Below are 19,106 nucleotides of genomic sequence, written 5' to 3' on the forward strand. Positions count from 1 at the left end.
CTTGATATATGTATAAGGAGAAAGTTGGTTTTTTATTATATGTTCACTTACATATGGTAAGTGAGATAAAATAAAAAATTCAATATTTCCTTAGAACCAATGTGAGTGGTGACATGTATAATCGCACTGGGACAAGGCCTAGCACTAACTGCCCCTGACTCCTTGCCGACATCTGCCTGGAACTCTTGATATGTGATTAAGAGGAAGTTGGTTTCTTTTATATGTTCATTTAAATATGGTTAAAGAAATAAATAAAAAATTCAATATTTCCTTAGAATCAATGTGAGTGGTGACGTGTATGACCGGCACTGGGACAAGGCCTAGCACTAACTGCCCCTGACTCCTTGCCGCCATTTGCCTCTCCCACTCGATATATGTATAAAGAGAAAGTTAGTTTTTTTAATATGTTCATATACATATGGTTTGGGAAACCAATAAAAAAATTCAAAGTTTCTATAGAATAAATGTGAGTGGCGACAGGTATGGGGGGGACACTTGGCCAAGGCCTAACTTTAACTGCCCGTGACTCCTTGCCGCCATCTGCCTGGCCCATTTGATATATGTACAAAGAAAAAGTTGATTTTTTTGATATGCGCATTTACATATGGTTTGGGAAATAAATAAAAATAAATTCAGTGTTTCCTTAGAATCAATGTGAGTGGTGATGGGTATGAGGGCTCACTGGGACAAGGCCTAGAACTAACTGACCGTGACTCCTTGACGCCATCTGATTGGCCAATTTGAAATATTTATAAAGATAAAGTTGTTTTTTTTATCTGTTCACATACATACAGGTTGGAAAATAAATAAAAAAATTCAATGTTTCTTTAGAACCAATGTGAGTGGTGACGGGTATGAGGGGGATCTGGGACAAGGCCTAGCACTAACTGCCCCTGACTCCTTGTAGCCATCTGCCTAGCCCACTTCACATATGTATAAGGAAAAAGTATTTTTTTATATGGTGATTTAGATATGGTTGGGGAAATCAAAAAAAAATTCAATGTTTCTTTAGAATCAATGTGAGTGGTGACGGGTATGAGGGGGCACTTAGACAAGGCCTAGCACTAACTGCCCCTGACTCGTTGCTGCCATCTGAATGGCCCACTTGTTATATGTATGAAGAGAAAGTTGGTTTTTTTATATGTGTATTTATATATGGTTAGGGAAATAAATAAAAAAAATTCAATGTTCCTTTAGAATCAATGTGAGTGGTGACAGGTATGACGGGGCACTCGGACAATGCCTAGCACTAACTGCCCCTGACTCCTTGCCGCCATCTGCCCGGCCCACGTGATATATGTATAATGAGAAATTTTTTTTTATATGTTCATATTCATATGGTTTGGAAAATCATTAAAAAAATTTCAATGTTTCTTTAGAATCAATATGAGTGCTGACTGGCATGAGGGTGCACAGGGACAAGTCCTAGCACTAACTGCCCCTGAACCCTTTCCGCCATCTGCCTAGCCCACTTGATATATGTATAAAGAGAAAATGTTTTTTTATATGTTCATTTACATATAGGTGGGAAATAAATAAAAAAAATCAATGTTTCTTTAGAATCAATGTGAGTGGTGACGTGTATAAGGGGGCACTGGGACAAGGCCTAGCACTAACTGCTCCTGACTCCTTGCCACCATCTGCCTGGCCCACTTGATATATGTATAAAGAGAAATTTTTTTTTTGATATGTTCATTTGCATATGTGTTGGGAAATCAATGGAAAAAATTCAATGTTTATTTAGAATCAATGTGAGTGGTGGCGGGTATGAGGGTGCACTGGGACAAGGCCCAGCACTAACTGCCCTGACTCGTTGCCGCCATCTGCCCGGCCCACTTGATATATGTATAATGAGAATTTTTTTTTTATATGTTCATATTCATATGGTTTGGAAAATCATTAAAAAAATTTCAATGTTTCTTTAGAATCAATGTGAGTGGTGACTGGTATGAGGGTGCACAGGGACAAGTCCTAGCACTAACTGCCCCTGACCCCTTTCCGCCATCTGTCTAGCCCACTTGATATATGTATAAAGAGAAAATGGTTTTTTATATTTTCATTTACATATAGGTGGGAAATAAAAAAAAATCAATGTTTCTTTAGAATCAATGTGAGTGGTGACGTGTATGAGGGGGCACTGGGACAAGGCCTAGCACTAACTGCTCCTGAGTCCTAGCCGCCATCTGCCTGGCAAACTTGATATATGTATAAAGGAAATGTTGGTTTTTTTGATATTTTCATATCCATATGATTTGGGAAATCAATAAAAAAATTCAATGTTTCTTTAGAATCAATGTGAGTGGTGACGGGTATGAGGGGGCACTTGGACAAGGCCTAGCACTAACTGCCCCCGACTCTTTGCCGCCATGTGCATGGCCCTCTTGATATATGTATAAAGAGAAAGTTTTTTTTTATATTTTCATGTACATATGGTTTGGGAAATCAATAAAAAAATTCTATGTTTCTTTAGAATCAATGAGAGTGGTGACGGGTATGAAGGGGCACTGGGACAATGCCTAGCACTAACTGCCACTGACTCCTTGCCGCCATATGATTGGCCACCTTGAAAAATGTATAAAGAGAAAGTGGTTTTTTTTAGATGTTCGTATACATATGGTTTGGGAAGTCATTAAAATAAATTCTATGTTGCTTTAGAATCAATGTGAGTGGTGACTGGTATGAGGGGGCAATTGGACAAGGCCTTGCACTAACTGCCACTGACTCCTTGCCGCAATCTGATTGGCCCAATTGATAAATGTATAAAGAGAAAAATGATTTTTTTATGTTCATTTATATATGGTTAGGGAAATAAATAAAAAATTTTCATATTTCTTTAGAATCCATGTGAGTGGTAACGGGTATGAAGGGGTATTGGTACAAAGCTTCACACTAACTGCCCCTGACTCCTTGCCACTATATGCCTGGCCCATTTGATATATGTTTAAGAGAAAGTTGGTGATTTTGATATGCTCATTTACTTATTTTTTGGGAAATAAATAAAAAAATTGAATGTTTTTTTCGAATCAGGGTGAGTGGTACGGGTATGAGGCTGCATTCGGACAAGGCCTAGCACTAACTGCCACTGACTCCTTGCCGCCATCTGCCTGGCCCATTTGATATATGTATAAAGAGAAAGTTGGTTTTTTTTATAAGTTTGTATACATATGGTTTGGGAAGTCATTAAAAAAATTCAATGTTTCTTTAGAATGAATGTGTGTAGTGATCTGTATGAGGGGGCACTGGGTCAAGGCGTAGCACTTACACCCCCTGACTCCTTGCCGCCATCTGCCTGTCCCACTTGATACATGTATAAAGAGAAAGTTTTTTTTTATATGATCATTTACATATGGTTAGGGAAATAAATAAAAAAAATTCAATGTTTCTTTAGAATCAATGTGAGTGGTGACACTCATGAGGGGGCACTGGGTCAAGGCCTAGCACTAACTGCCCCTGACTCCTTCACGCCATCTTCCTGGCCCACTTGATATATGTATAGAGAGAAAGTTTTTTTTTTATATATATGTTCGTATACATGAGGTTTGGGAAATCAATAAAAAGATTCAATGTTTCTTTAGAATCAATGTGGGGATGACAGGTATAAGGGGTCACAGGGACAAGCCTAGCACAAACTGCCCCTGACTCCTTGCCTCCATCTGAATGGCAAACTTGATGTATGTATAAAGGAAATGTTGGTTTTTTTGATATTTTCATATCCATATGATTTGGGAAATCAATAAAAAAATTCAATGTTTCTTTAGAATCAATGTGAGTGGTAACGTGTATGAGGGGGCTCTGGGACAAGGCCTAGCCGCCATCTGCCTGGCCCATTTGATATATGTATAAAGAGGAAGTTGGTTTTTTTGTTATGTTCATTTATATATGGATGGGAAATAAATAAAAAAAATCAATATTTCTTTAGAATCAATGTGAGTGGTAATGGGTATGAGGGGGCACTGGGACAAGGCCTAGCACTTACACCACCTGATTCCCTGCCGCCATCTGCCTGGCCCACTTGATATATGTATAAAGAGAAAGTATTTTTTTAATATGTTCATTTACATATGGTTAAAGAAATAAATAAAAAAAAATCAATGTTTCTTTAGAATCAATGTGAGTTGTGATGGGTATGAGGGGAACTGGGACAAGGCCTAGCACTAACTGCCCGTGACACTTGTCGCCATCTGCCTGGCCCATTTGATCTATGTATAAAGAGAAAGTTGGTTTTTTTTTTATATGTACGTAGACATATGGTTTGGGAAGTCATTAAAAAAAATTCAATGTTTCTTTAGAATGAATGTGTGTTGTGATGGGTATGAGGGGGCACTGGGTCAAGGCCTAGCACTTACACCCTCTGACTCCTTGCCGCCATCTGCCTGTCCCACTTGATATATGTATAAAGAGAAAGTTTTTTTCTTTTATATGTTCATTTACATATGATTAGGGAAATAAATAAGAAAAATTCCATTTTTCTTGAGAATCAATGTGAGTGGTGACAGACAATAGGGGGCACTGGGGCAAGGCCTAGCTCTAACTGCCCCCGACTCCTTCCCGCCATCTTCCTGGCCCACTTGATATATGTATAGAGTGAAAGTTGTTTTTTTTTTTATATGTTCGTATCCATATGATTTGGGAAATCAATAAAAAAATTCTATGTTTCTTTAGAATCAATGTGAGTGGTGACGGGTATGAGGCTGCACTGGGACAAGGCCTAGCACTAACTGCAACTGACTCCTTGCCGCCATCTGATTGGCCCACTTGATAAATGTATAAAGAGAAAGTTCGTTTTTTTGATATCTTCATTTACATATGGTTTGGGAAATAAATAAAAAAGAAATTAATATTTCTTTAGAATAAATGTGAGTGGTGATGCGTATGAGGGGCACTGGGACAAGGCCTAGCACTAACTGCCCCTGACTCCTTGCCGCCATCTGCGTCGCCCACTTGATATATGTATTATGAGAAAGTTGATTTATTTTTATAAGTTCATATACATATGGTTTGGGAAATCATTAAAAAAAATCTATGTTTCTTTAGAATCAATGTGTGTGGTGACTGGTATGAGGGGCCACTTGGACAAGGCCTAGCACCAACTGCCCCTGACTACTTGCCGCCATCAGATTGGCCCACTTGATAAATGTATAAAGAGAAAGTTTTTTTTATATGTTCATTTACATATGGTTAGGGAAATAAATAAAAAATATTCAATGTTTCTTTAGAATCCATGTGAGTGGTGACGGGTATGAGGGGGCATTGGGACAAAGCTTAGCACTAACTGCCCCTGACTCCTTGACGCTATCTGCATTGCCCATTTGATATATGTATAAAGAGAATGTTGGTTTTTTTTATATGTTCGTATACATATGGTTTGGGAAATGATTAAAAAAATTCAGTGTTTCTTTAGAATGAATGTGAGTTGTGATGGGTATGATGGGGCACTGGGACAAGGCCTTGCACTAACTGCCCCTGACTCCTTGCCGCAATCTGCCTGGCTCACTTGATATATGTATAAAGAGAAAGTTGGTTTTGTTTATATGTCCATATACATATGGTTTGGGAAACCAATAAAAAAAACTTCAATGTTTCTTTAGAATGGATGTGAGTTGTGATGAGTATGAGGGGGCACTGGGACAAGGCCTAGCAGTAACTGCCCTAACACCTTGCCACCATCTACCTGGCCCATTTGATATATGTATAAAGAGAAAGTTGGTTTTTTTGATATGCTCATTTACATATGGTTTGGTAAATCATTAAAAAAATTCAATGTTTCTTTAGAATCAATGTGAGTGGTGACGGGTATGAGGTGGCACTGGGACAAGGCCTAGCACTGACTCCTTGCCGTGATCTGCCTGGCCCACTTGATATATGTATAAAGAGAAAGTTGGTTTTTTTATATGTTCATATACATGTGGTTTGGGAAAACAAAAAAAAAATTCAGTGTTTCTTTAGAATGAATGTGAGTTGTGATGGGTATGATGGGGCACTGGGACAAGGCCTAGCACTAACTGCCCCTGACTAATTACCGCCATCTGCCTGGCAAACTTGATATATGTATAAAGGAAAAGTTCGTTTTTTTAATATTTTCATATCCATATGATTTGGGAAACCAATAAAAAAAAAGTCAATGTTTCTTTAGAATCAATGTGAGTGGTGACAGGTATGAGGTTGCACTGGGACAAGGCCTTGCACTAACTGCCCCTGACTCCTTGCCGCAATCTGCCTGGCTCACTTGATATATGTATAAAGAGGAAGTTGGTTTTGTTTATATGTTCATATACATATGGTTTGGGAAACCAATAAAAAAAACTTCAATGTTTCTTTAGAATGAATGTGAGTTGTGATGGGTATGAGGGGGCACTGGGACAAGGCCTAGCAGTAACTGCCCTGACAACTTGCCACCATCTACCTGGCCTATTTGATATATGTATAAAGAGAAAGTTTTTTTTATATATGCTCATTTACATATGGTTTGGTAAATTATTAAAAAAATTCAATGTTTCTTTAGATTCAATGTGAGTGGTGACGGGTATGAGGTGGCACTGGGACAAGGCCTAGCACTGACTCCTTGCCGTAATCTGCCTGGACCACTTGATATATGTATAAAGAGAAAGTTGGTTTTTTTATATGTTCATATACATGTGGTTTGGGAAAACAAAAAAAAATTCAATGTTTCTTTAGAATCAATGTGAGAGGTGACAAGTATAATCGAGCACTGGGACAAGGCCTAGCACTAACTGCCCCTGACTCCTTGCCGCCATCTGCCAGGCCCACTTGATATATGTATAAAGAGAATGTTGGTTTTGTTTATATGTTCATATACATATGGTTTGGGAAACCAATAAAAAAAACTTCAATGTTTCTTTAGAATGAATGTGAGTTGTGATGGGTATGAGGGGGCACTGGGACAAGGCCTAGCACTAACAACACCTGACTCGTTGCCGCCATCAGCCTGGCCCACTTGATATATGTATAAAGAGAAAGTTTTTTTTATGTGTTCATTTACATATGGTTAGGGAAATAAATAAAAAAAAATTCAATGTTTCGTTAGAATCAATGTGAGTGGTGACAGGTATAAGGGGGCACTGGGACAAGGCATAGCACTAACTGCCCCTGACTAATTACCGCCATCTGCCTGGCAAACTTGATATATGTATAAAGGAAAAGTTCGTTTTTTTTAATATTTTCATATCCATATGATTTGGGAAACCAATAAAAAATTCAATGTTTCTTTAGAATCAATGTGAGTGGTGACAGGTATGAGGTTGCACTGGGACAAGGCCTTGCACTAACTGCCCCTGACTCCTTGCCGCAATCTGCCTGGCTCACTTGATATATGTATAAAGATAAAGATGATTTTTTTGATATTTTGCTATCCATATGATTTGGGAAATCATAAAAATATTCAATGTTTCTTTAGAATCAATGTGAGTGGTGACAGGTATGAAGGTGCACTGGGACAAGGCCTTGCACTAACTGCCCGTGACTCCTTGCCTCCATCTGCCTGGCCCATTTGATATACGTATAAAGATAAAGTTGGTTTTCTTGTTACGTTCATTTATATTTTATAATAAATAAATTAAAAAAAATTCTATGTTTCTTTAGAATCAATGTGAGTGGTGAGGGGTATGAGGGGGCTCTGGAACAAGGCCTAGCACTAACAACACGTGACTCCTTGCTGCCATCTGCCTGGCACACTTGATATATGTATAAAGAGAAAGTTGGTTTCTTTTTTATGTTCATTTACATATGGTTTGGGAAATAAATTAAAAATAAATTCAATATTTCTTTAGAATCAATTTGAGTGGTGACGGGTTTGAGGGGCACTGGGACAAGGCCTAGCACTAACTAAACCTGACTCCTTGCCGCCATCTGCGTGGCCCACTTCATATATGTATAACGAAAAATTTGATTTTTTTTTAAAGTTCATATGCATATGGTTTGGGAAATCATTAAAAAAATCTATGTTTCTTTAGAATCAATGTGAGTGGTGACTGGTATGAGGGGCCACTTGGACAAGGAATAGCACCAACTGCCCCTGACCCCTTGCCGCCATCCGATTGGCCCACTTGGTAAATGTATAAAGAGAAAGTCTGGCCCACTTGATATATGTATAAAGAGAAATTTTTTTATATGTTTATTTACATATGTTTGGGGAAACCAATAAAAAAAATTCAATGTTTCTTTAGAATCAATGTGAGTTGTGACGGGTATGAGGGGGCACTGGGACAAGGCCTAGCACTAACTGCCCCTGACTCCTTGCCGCCATCTGCCAGGCCCACTTGATATATGTATAAAGACAAAGTTGGTTTTGTTTATATGTTCATATACATATGGTTTGGGAAACCAATAAAAAAACTTCAATGTTTCTTTAGAATCAATGTGAGTGCTGACGAGTATGAGGGGGCACTGGGACAAGGGCTAGCACTAACGGCGCATGAATCCTTGCAGCCATCTGCCTGGTACATTTAATATATGTACAATGAGAAAGTTCATTTTTACGATATGCTCATTTACATATGGTTTGGGAAATAGATAAAAAAAAATTCAATCTTTCTTTAGAACCAATGTGAGTGGTGACCGGTATGAGGGGCACTGGGACAATTCCTAGCACTATCTGCCCCTGACTCCTTGCCGCCATCTGCCAGGCCCACGTGATATATGTATAAAGAGAAAGTTGGTTTTGTTTGTATGTTCATATAAATATGGTTAGGGAAACCAATAAGAAAACTTCAATGTTTCTTTAGAATCAATGTGAGTGGTGGCGGGTTTGAAGGGCACTGGGACAATGCCTAGGACTAACTGCCCATGAATCCTTGCAGCCATCTGCCTAGCCCATTTGATATATGTATAAAGAGAAATTTGACTTTTTAATATGCTCATTTACATATGGTTTGGGAAATGAATAAAAAATTCAATGTTTCTTTAGAATCAATGTGAGTGGTGATGTGTATGTTTTTGCACTCGGACAAGGCATAGCACTAACTGCCCCTGACTCAGTGCCACCATCTGCATGGCCCATTTGATATATGTATAAAGAGAAAGTTGGTTTTTGATATATGTTCATTTACATATGGATAGGGAAATAAACAAAAAGATATTCAATGTTTGTTTAGATTGAATGTGAGTGATGAAGGGTATGAGGGGCACTGGGACAAGACCTAGAACTAACTGCACCTGGCTAATTGCCGCCATCTACCTGCCCATTCGATATATGTATAAAGAGAGAGTTGGTTTTTTTGATATGTTTATTAACATACGGTTTGGGAAATCAATAAAAAAATATTATATTTTTTTTTTTTTAGAATCAATGTGAGTGGTGATTGGTATGAGGGTGCAGTGGGACAAGGCCTAGTACTGAATCCTTGCCGTTAATTGCCTGGCCCACTTGATATATGTATAAAGAGAAAGCTGGTTTTTTTTAATATGTTCATTTACATATGGTTAGGGAAATAAATAAAAAAAATCAATGTTTCTTTAGAATGAATGTGAGTGGTGACGGGTATGATAGGGCACTGGGACAAGGCCTAGCACTAACTGCCCATGACATATTGCCCCATCTGCCTGGCCCATCTGATATATATATAAAGTGAAAGTTGGTTTTTTTGATATTTTCATTTATATATGGTTTTGGAAATAAATAAAAAAAACCTATTTTTCTTTAGAATCAACGTGAGTGGTTACGGGCATGAGGGTCACTGGGACAAGGCCTAGCTTTAACTGCCCCTCAGTCTTTGCCGCCATCTGCCTGGAGCACTTGATATATGTATAAAGAGAAAGTTTGTTTTTTTAATATTACATATACATATGGTTTGCGAAATCAATAAAAAAATTCAATGTTTCTCTAGAATCAATGTGAGTGGTGACGGGTATGAGAGGCCACTGTTACAAGGCCTAGCGCTAATTGCCCCTGACGACTTGCCGCCATCTGCCTGGCAAACTTGATATTTGTATAAAGTGAAATTTGTTTTTTTTGATATCTTGATATACATATGGTTTGGGAAATCAATAACAAAAATTTAATGTTTCTTTTGAGTCTATGTGAGTTGTGACTGGTGTGAGGGGGCACTGGGACAAGGCCTAGCAGTATATGCCCCTGACACTTTACCGCCATCTGCCTGGCCGACTTGATATATGTATAAAAATGAATTTTTTTCATATTTTCATATACACATGATTTTGGAAATCAATAAAAAAATTCAATGTTTCTTTAGAATCAATGTGAGTGGTGACACTCATGAGGGGGCACTGGGTCAAGGCCTAGCACAAACTGCCCCTGACTCCTTCACGCCATCTTCCTGGCCCACTTGATATATGTATAGAGAGAAAGTTTTTTTTTTATATATATGTTCGTATACATATGGTTTGGGAAATCATTAAAAAAATTCAATGTTTCTTTGGAATCAATGTGTGTGGTGATGGGCATGAGGGGGCACTGGGACAACTCCCAGCACTAACAGCCCCTGACTCCTTGCCACCATCTGCCTGGCCCACGGGATATACGTATAAAGAGAAATTTTTTTTTTATCTTCATTTACATTTTGTTAGCGAAACAAATAAAAAAAAATCAATGTTTCTTTAGAATCAATGTGAGTGGTGACGGGTATGAGGGGGCACTGGGACAAGGGCTCACACTGTCTCCTTGCCATCATCTGCCTGGCCCACTTGATATGTGTATAAAGAGAAAGTTTTTTTTTTTTTTATATATGTTCGTATACATGAGGTTTGGGAAATCAATAAAAAGATTCAATGTTTCTTTAGAATCAATGTGGGGATGACAGGTATAAGGGGTCACTGGGACAAGCCTAGCACAAACTGCCCCTGACTCCTTGCCTCCATCTGAATGGCAAACTTGATGTATGTATAAAGGAAATGTTGGTTTTTTTGATATTTTCATATCCATATGATTTGGGAAATCAATAAAAAAATTCAATGTTTCTTTAGAATCAATGTGAGTGGTAACGTGTATGAGGGGGCTCTGGGTCAAGGCCTAGCCGCCATCTGCCTGGCCCATTTGATATATGTATAAAGAGGAAGTTGGTTTTTTTGTTATGTTCATTTATATATGGATGGGAAATAAATAAAAAAATCAATATTTCTTTAGAATCAATGTGAGTGGTGATGGGTATGAGGGGGCACTGGGACAAGGCCTAGCACTTACACCACCTGATTCCCTGCCGCCATCTGCCTGGCCCACTTGATATATGTATAAAGAGAAAGTATTTTTTTAATATGTTCATTTACATATGGTTAAAGAAATAAATAAAAAAAAATCAATGTTTCTTTAGAATCAATGTGAGTTGTGATGGGTATGAGGGGAACTGGGACAAGGCCTAGCACTAACTGCCCGTGACACTTGTCGCCATCTGCCTGGCCCATTTGATCTATGTATAAAGAGAAAGTTGGTTTTTTTTTATATGTACGTAGACATATGGTTTGGGAAGTCATTAAAAAAAATTCAATGTTTCTTTAGAATGAATGTGTGTTGTGATGGGTATGAGGGGGCACTGGGTCAAGGCCTAGCACTTACACCCTCTGACTCCTTGCCGCCATCTGCCTGTCCCACTTGATATATGTATAAAGAGAAAGTTTTTTTCTTTTATATGTTCATTTACATATGGTTAGGGAAATAAATAAGAAAAATTCCATTTTTCTTGAGAATCAATGTGAGTGGTGATAGACAATAGGGGGCACTGGGGCAAGGCCTAGCACTAACTGCCCCTGACTCCTTCCCGCCATCTTCCTGGCCCACTTGATATATCTATAGAGTGAAAGTTGTTTTTTTTTATATGTTCGTATCCATATGATTTGGGAAATCAATAAAAAAATTCTATGTTTCTTTAGAATCAATGTGAGTGGTGACGGGTATGAGGCTGCACTGGGACAAGGCCTAGCACTAACTGCAACTGACTCCTTGCCGCCATCTGATTGGCCCACTTGATAAATGTATAAAGAGAAAGTTCGTTTTTTTTGATATCTTCATTTACATATGGTTTGGGAAATAAATAAAAAAGAAATTAATATTTCTTTAGAATAAATGTGAGTGGTGATGCGTATGAGGCGCACTGGGACAAGGCCTAGCACTAACTGCCCCTGACTCCTTGCCGCCATCTGCGTCGCCCACTTGATATATGTATTATGAGAAAGTTGATTTATTTTTATAAGTTCATATACATATGGTTTGGGAAATCATTAAAAAAAATCTATGTTTCTTTAGAATCAATGTGTGTGGTGACTGGTATGAGGGGCCACTTGGACAAGGCCTAGCACCAACTGCCCCTGACTACTTGCCGCCATCAGATTGGCCCACTTGATAAATGTATAAAGAGAAAGTTTTTTTTATATGTTCATTTACATATGGTTAGGGAAATAAATAATAAATATTCAATGTTTCTTTAGAATCCATGTGAGTGGTGACGGGTATGAGGGGGCATTGGGACAAAGCTTAGCACTAACTGCCCCTGACTCCTTGACGCTATCTGCATTGCCCATTTGATATATGTATAAAGAGAATGTTGGTTTTTTTTATATGTTCGTATACATATGGTTTGGGAAATGATTAAAAAAATTCAGTGTTTCTTTAGAATGAATGTGAGTTGTGATGGGTATGATGGGGCACTGGGACAAGGCCTTGCACTAACTGCCCCTGACTCCTTGCCGCAATCTGCCTGGCTCACTTGATATATGTATAAAGAGAAAGTTGGTTTTGTTTATATGTCCATATACATATGGTTTGGGAAACCAATAAAAAAAACTTCAATGTTTCTTTAGAATGGATGTGAGTTGTGATGAGTATGAGGGGGCACTGGGACAAGGCCTAGCAGTAACTGCCCTAACACCTTGCCACCATCTACCTGGCCCATTTGATATATGTATAAAGAGAAAGTTGGTTTTTTTGATATGCTCATTTACGTATGGTTTGGTAAATCATTAAAAAAATTCAATGTTTCTTTAGAATCAATGTGAGTGGTGACGGGTATGAGGTGGCACTGGGACAAGGCCTAGCACTGACTCCTTGCCGTGATCTGCCTGGCCCACTTGATATATGTATAAAGAGAAAGTTGGTTTTTTTATATGTTCATATACATGTGGTTTGGGAAAACAAAAAAAAAATTCAGTGTTTCTTTAGAAAGAATGTGAGTTGTGATGGGTATGATGGGGCACTGGGACAAGGCCTAGCACTAACTGCCCCTGACTAATTACCGCCATCTGCCTGGCAAACTTGATATATGTATAAAGGAAAAGTTCGTTTTTTTAATATTTTCATATCCATATGATTTGGGAAACCAATAAAAAAAAAGTCAATGTTTCTTTAGAATCAATGTGAGTGGTGACAGGTATGAGGTTGCACTGGGACAAGGCCTTGCACTAACTGCCCCTGACTCCTTGCCGCAATCTGCCTGGCTCACTTGATATATGTATAAAGAGGAAGTTGGTTTTGTTTATATGTTCATATACATATGGTTTGGGAAACCAATAAAAAAAACTTCAATGTTTCTTTAGAATGAATGTGAGTTGTGATGGGTATGAGGGGGCACTGGGACAAGGCCTAGCAGTAACTGCCCTGACAACTTGCCACCATCTACCTGGCCTATTTGATATATGTATAAAGAGAAAGTTTTTTTTTTATATGCTCATTTACATATGGTTTGGTAAATTATTAAAAAAATTCAATGTTTCTTTAGATTCAATGTGAGTGGTGACGGGTATGAGGTGGCACTGGGACAAGGCCTAGCACTGACTCCTTGCCGTAATCTGCCTGGACCACTTGATATATGTATAAAGAGAAAGTTGGTTTTTTTATATGTTCATATACATGTGGTTTGGGAAAACAAAAAAAAATTCAATGTTTCTTTAGAATCAATGTGAGAGGTGACAAGTATAATCGAGCACTGGGACAAGGCCTAGCACTAACTGCCCCTGACTCCTTGCCGCCATCTGCCAGGCCCACTTGATATATGTATAAAGAGAATGTTGGTTTTGTTTATATGTTCATATACATATGGTTTGGGAAACCAATAAAAAAAACTTCAATGTTTCTTTAGAATGAATGTGAGTTGTGATGGGTATGAGGGGGCACTGGGACAAGGCCTAGCACTAACAACACCTGACTCGTTGCCGCCATCAGCCTGGCCCACTTGATATATGTATAAAGAGAAAGTTTTTTTATGTGTTCATTTACATATGGTTAGGGAAATAAATAAAAAAAAATTCAATGTTTCGTTAGAATCAATGTGAGTGGTGACAGGTATAAGGGGGCACTGGGACAAGGCATAGCACTAACTGCCCCTGACTAATTACCGCCATCTGCCTGGCAAACTTGATATATGTATAAAGGAAAAGTTCGTTTTTTTTAATATTTTCATATCCATATGATTTGGGAAACCAATAAAAAATTCAATGTTTCTTTAGAATCAATGTGAGTGGTGACAGGTATGAGGTTGCACTGGGACAAGGCCTTGCACTAACTGCCCCTGACTCCTTGCCGCAATCTGCCTGGCTCACTTGATATATGTATAAAGATAAAGATGATTTTTTTGATATTTTGCTATCCATATGATTTGGGAAATCATAAAAAAATTCAATGTTTCTTTAGAATCAATGTGAGTGGTGACAGGTATGAAGGTGCACTGGGACAAGGCCTTGCACTAACTGCCCGTGACTCCTTGCCTCCATCTGCCTGGCCCATTTGAAATACGTATAAAGATAAAGTTGGTTTTCTTGTTACGTTCATTTATATTTTATAATAAATAAATTAAAAAAAATTCTATGTTTCTTTAGAATCAATGTGAGCGGTGAGGGGTATGAGGGGGCTCTGGAGCAAGGCCTAGCACTAACAACACGTGACTCCTTGCTGCCATCTGCCTGGCACACTTGATATATGTATAAAGAGAAAGTTGGTTTCTTTTTTATGTTCATTTACATATGGTTTGGGAAATAAATTAAAAATAAATTCAATATTTCTTAAGAATCAATGTGAGTGGTGACGGGTTTGAGGGGCACTGGGACAAGGCCTAGCACTAACTAAACCTGACTCCTTGCCGCCATCTGCGTGGCCCACTTCATATATGTATAACGAAAAATTTGATTTTTTTTTTAAAGTTCATATGCATATGGTTTGGGAAATCATTAAAAAAATCTATGTTTCTTTAGAATCAATGTGAGTGGTGACTGGTATGAGGGGCCACTTGGACAAGGAATAGCACCAACTGCCCCTGACCCCTTGCCGCCATCCGATTGGCCCACTTGGTAAATGTATAAAGAGAAAGTCTGGCCCACTTGATATATGTATAAAGAGAAATTTTTTTATATGTTTATTTACATATGTTTGGGGAAACCAATAAAAAAATTCAATGTTTCTTTAGAATCAATGTGAGTTGTGACGGGTATGAGGGGGCACTGGGACAAGGCCTAGCACTAACTGCCCCTGACTCCTTGCCGCCATCTGCCAGGCCCACTTGATATATGTATAAAGACAAAGTTGGTTTTGTTTATATGTTCATATACATATGGTTTGGGAAACCAATAAAAAAACTTCAATGTTTCTTTAGAATCAATGTGAGTGCTGACGAGTATGAGGGGGCACTGGGACAAGGGCTAGCACTAACTGCGCATGAATCCTTGCAGCCATCTGCCTGGTACATTTAATATATGTACAATGAGAAAGTTCATTTTTACGATATGCTCATTTACATATGGTTTGGGAAATAGATAAAAAAAAATTCAATCTTTCTTTAGAACCAATGTGAGTGGTGACCGGTATGAGGGGCACTGGGACAATTCCTAGCACTATCTGCCCCTGACTCCTTGCCGCCATCTGCCAGGCCCACGTGATATATGTATAAAGAGAAAGTTGGTTTTGTTTGTATGTTCATATAAATATGGTTAGGGAAACCAATAAGAAAACTTCAATGTTTCTTTAGAATCAATGTGAGTGGTGGCGGGTTTGAAGGGCACTGGGACAATGCCTAGGACTAACTGCCCATGAATCCTTGCAGCCATCTGCCTAGCCCATTTGATATATGTATAAAGAGAAATTTGACTTTTTAATATGCTCATTTACATATGGTTTGGGAAATGAATAAAAAATTCAATGTTTCTTTAGAATCAATGTGAGTGGTGATGTGTATGTTTTTGCACTCGGACAAGGCATAGCACTAACTGCCCCTGACTCAGTGCCACCATCTGCATGGCCCATTTGATATATGTATAAAGAGAAAGTTGGTTTTTGATATATGTTCATTTACATATGGATAGGGAAATAAACAAAAAGATATTCAATGTTTGTTTAGATTGAATGTGAGTGATGAAGGGTATGAGGGGCACTGGGACAAGACCTAGAACTAACTGCACCTGGCTAATTGCCGCCATCTACCTGCCCATTCGATATATGTATAAAGAGAGAGTTGGTTTTTTTGATATGTTTATTAACATACGGTTTGGGAAATCAATAAAAAAATATTATATTTTTTTTTTTTTAGAATCAATGTGAGTGGTGATTGGTATGAGGGGGCAGTGGGACAAGGCCTAGTACTGAATCCTTGCCGTTAATTGCCTGGCCCACTTGATATATGTATAAAGAGAAAGCTGGTTTTTTTTAATATGTTCATTTACATATGGTTAGGGAAATAAATAAAAAAAATCAATGTTTCTTTAGAATGAATGTGAGTGGTGACGGGTATGATAGGGCACTGGGACAAGGCCTAGCACTAACTGCCCATGACATATTGCCCCATCTGCCTGGCCCATCTGATATATATATAAAGTGAAAGTTGGTTTTTTTGATATTTTCATTTATATATGGTTTGGGAAATAAATAAAAAAAACCTATTTTTCTTTAGAATCAACGTGAGTGGTTACGGGCATGAGGGTCACTGGGACAAGGCCTAGCTTTAACTGCCCCTCAGTCTTTGCCGTCATCTGCCTGGACCACTTGATATATGTATAAAGAGAAAGTTTGTTTTTTTAATATTACATATACATATGGTTTGCGAAATCAATAAAAAAATTCAATGTTTCTCTTGAATCAATGTGAGTGGTGACGGGTATGAGAGGCCACTGTTACAAGGCCTAGCGCTAATTGCCCCTGACGACTTGCCGCCATCTGCCTGGCAAACTTGATATTTGTATAAAGTGAAATTTGTTTTTTTTGATATCTTGATATACATATGGTTTGGGAAATCAATAAAAAAAATTCAATGTTTCTTTTGAGTCTATGTGAGTGGTGACAGGTGTGAGGGGGCACTGGGACAAGGCCTAGCATTATATGCCCCTGACACTTTACCGCCATCTGCCTGGCCGACTTGATATATGTATAAAAAGAAATTTTTTTCATATTTTCATATACACATGATTTTGGAAATCAATAAAAAAATTCAATGTTTCTTTAGAATCAATGTGAGTGGTGACGGGTATGAGGGGGCAGTGGGACAAGGCCTAGCACTAACTGCCCGTGACTCCTTGCCACCATCGGCCTGGCCCATTTGATATATGTATGAAGAGAAAGTTAGTTTTTTTGATATTTTCATTTATATATGGTTTGGGAAAGAAATAAAAAAAATCTATTTTTCTTTAGAATCAACGTGAGTGGTTACGGGCATGAGGGTCACTGGGACAAGGCCTAGCATTAACTGCCCCTCAGTCTTTGCCACCATCTGCCTGGAGCACTTGATATATGTATAAAGAGAAAGTTTGTTTTTTTAATATTACATATACATATGGTTTGCGAAATCAATAAAAAAATTCAATGTTTCTCTAGAATCAATGTGAGTGGTGACGGGTATGAGAGGCCACTGTTACAAGGCCTAGCGCTAATTGCCCCTGACGACTTGCCGCCATCTGCCTGGCAAACTTGATATTTGTATAAAGTCAAATTTGTTTTTTTTTGATATCTTGATATACATATGGTTTGGGAAATCAATAACAAAAATTTAATGTTTCTTTTGAGTCTATGTGAGTTGTGACAGGTGTGAGGGGGCACTGGGACAAGGCCTAGCAGTATATGCCCCTGACACTTTACCGCCATCTGCCTGGCCGACTTGATATATGTATAAAAATGAATTTTTTTCATATTTTCATATACACTTGATTTTGGAAATCAATAAAAAAATTCAATGTTTCTTTAGAATCAATGTGAGTGGTGACGGGTATGAGGGGGCACTGGGACAAGGCCTAGCACTAACTGCCCGTGACTCCTTGCCGCCATCGGCCTGGCCCATTTGATATATGTATGAAGAGAAAGTTAGTTTTTTTGATATTTTCATTTATATATGGTTTGGGAAAGAAATAAAAAAAAATCTATTTTTCTTTAGAATCAATGTGAGTGGTGACGGGCATGAGGGTCACTGGGACATGGCCTCGCACTAATTCCCCCTGAGTCTTTGCCTCCATCTGCCTGGCCCACTAGCTAAATCTATAAAGATGAAGTTGGTTTTTTTAATATTTTCATATCCATATGATTTGGGAAATCAATAAAAAAAAATGAATCTTACTTTTTAATCTATGTGAGTGGTGACAGGTGTGAGGGGACACTGGGACAAGGCCTAGCAGTAACTGCCGCTAACTCTTTACCGCCATCTGCCTGGCTCACTTGATATATGTGTAAAGAGAAAGTTTTTTTTATATGTTAATTTATATATGGTTTTGGAAATCAATAAAAAAAATTCAATGTTTCTTTAAAATCAAAGTGTGTGGTGACGGGTATGAGAGGGCACTCGGACAAGGCCTAGCCTTCCCTGCCCTTACTGCTTGCCGCCATCTGCCTGGCCCATTTGATATATGTATAAAAAGAAAGTTTTTTTTTTTATATGCTCATTTACATATGGTTTGGGAAATAAATAAAAAAAATTCAATGTTTCATTAGAATCAATGTGAGTGGTGATGGGTGTGAGGGGGCACTCAGACAAGGCCTAGCACTAACTGGCCCTGACTCTTTGCCACCATCTGCCTGGGCACTTGATATATGTATAAAGAGAAAATTGGATTTCTTATATGTTAATTTACACATGGTTTGGGAAATAAATAAGAAATTTAAGTGTTTCTTTAGAATCAATGTGAGTGGGGACGGGTATGAGGTTGCACCGGTACAAGGACTAGCACTAACTGCCCCTAAC

The sequence above is a fragment of the Schistocerca gregaria genome, chromosome 1 (assembly GCF_023897955.1).
Source record: "Schistocerca gregaria isolate iqSchGreg1 chromosome 1, iqSchGreg1.2, whole genome shotgun sequence".
In the NCBI taxonomy this organism is placed as follows: Eukaryota; Metazoa; Arthropoda; class Insecta; order Orthoptera; family Acrididae; genus Schistocerca; species Schistocerca gregaria.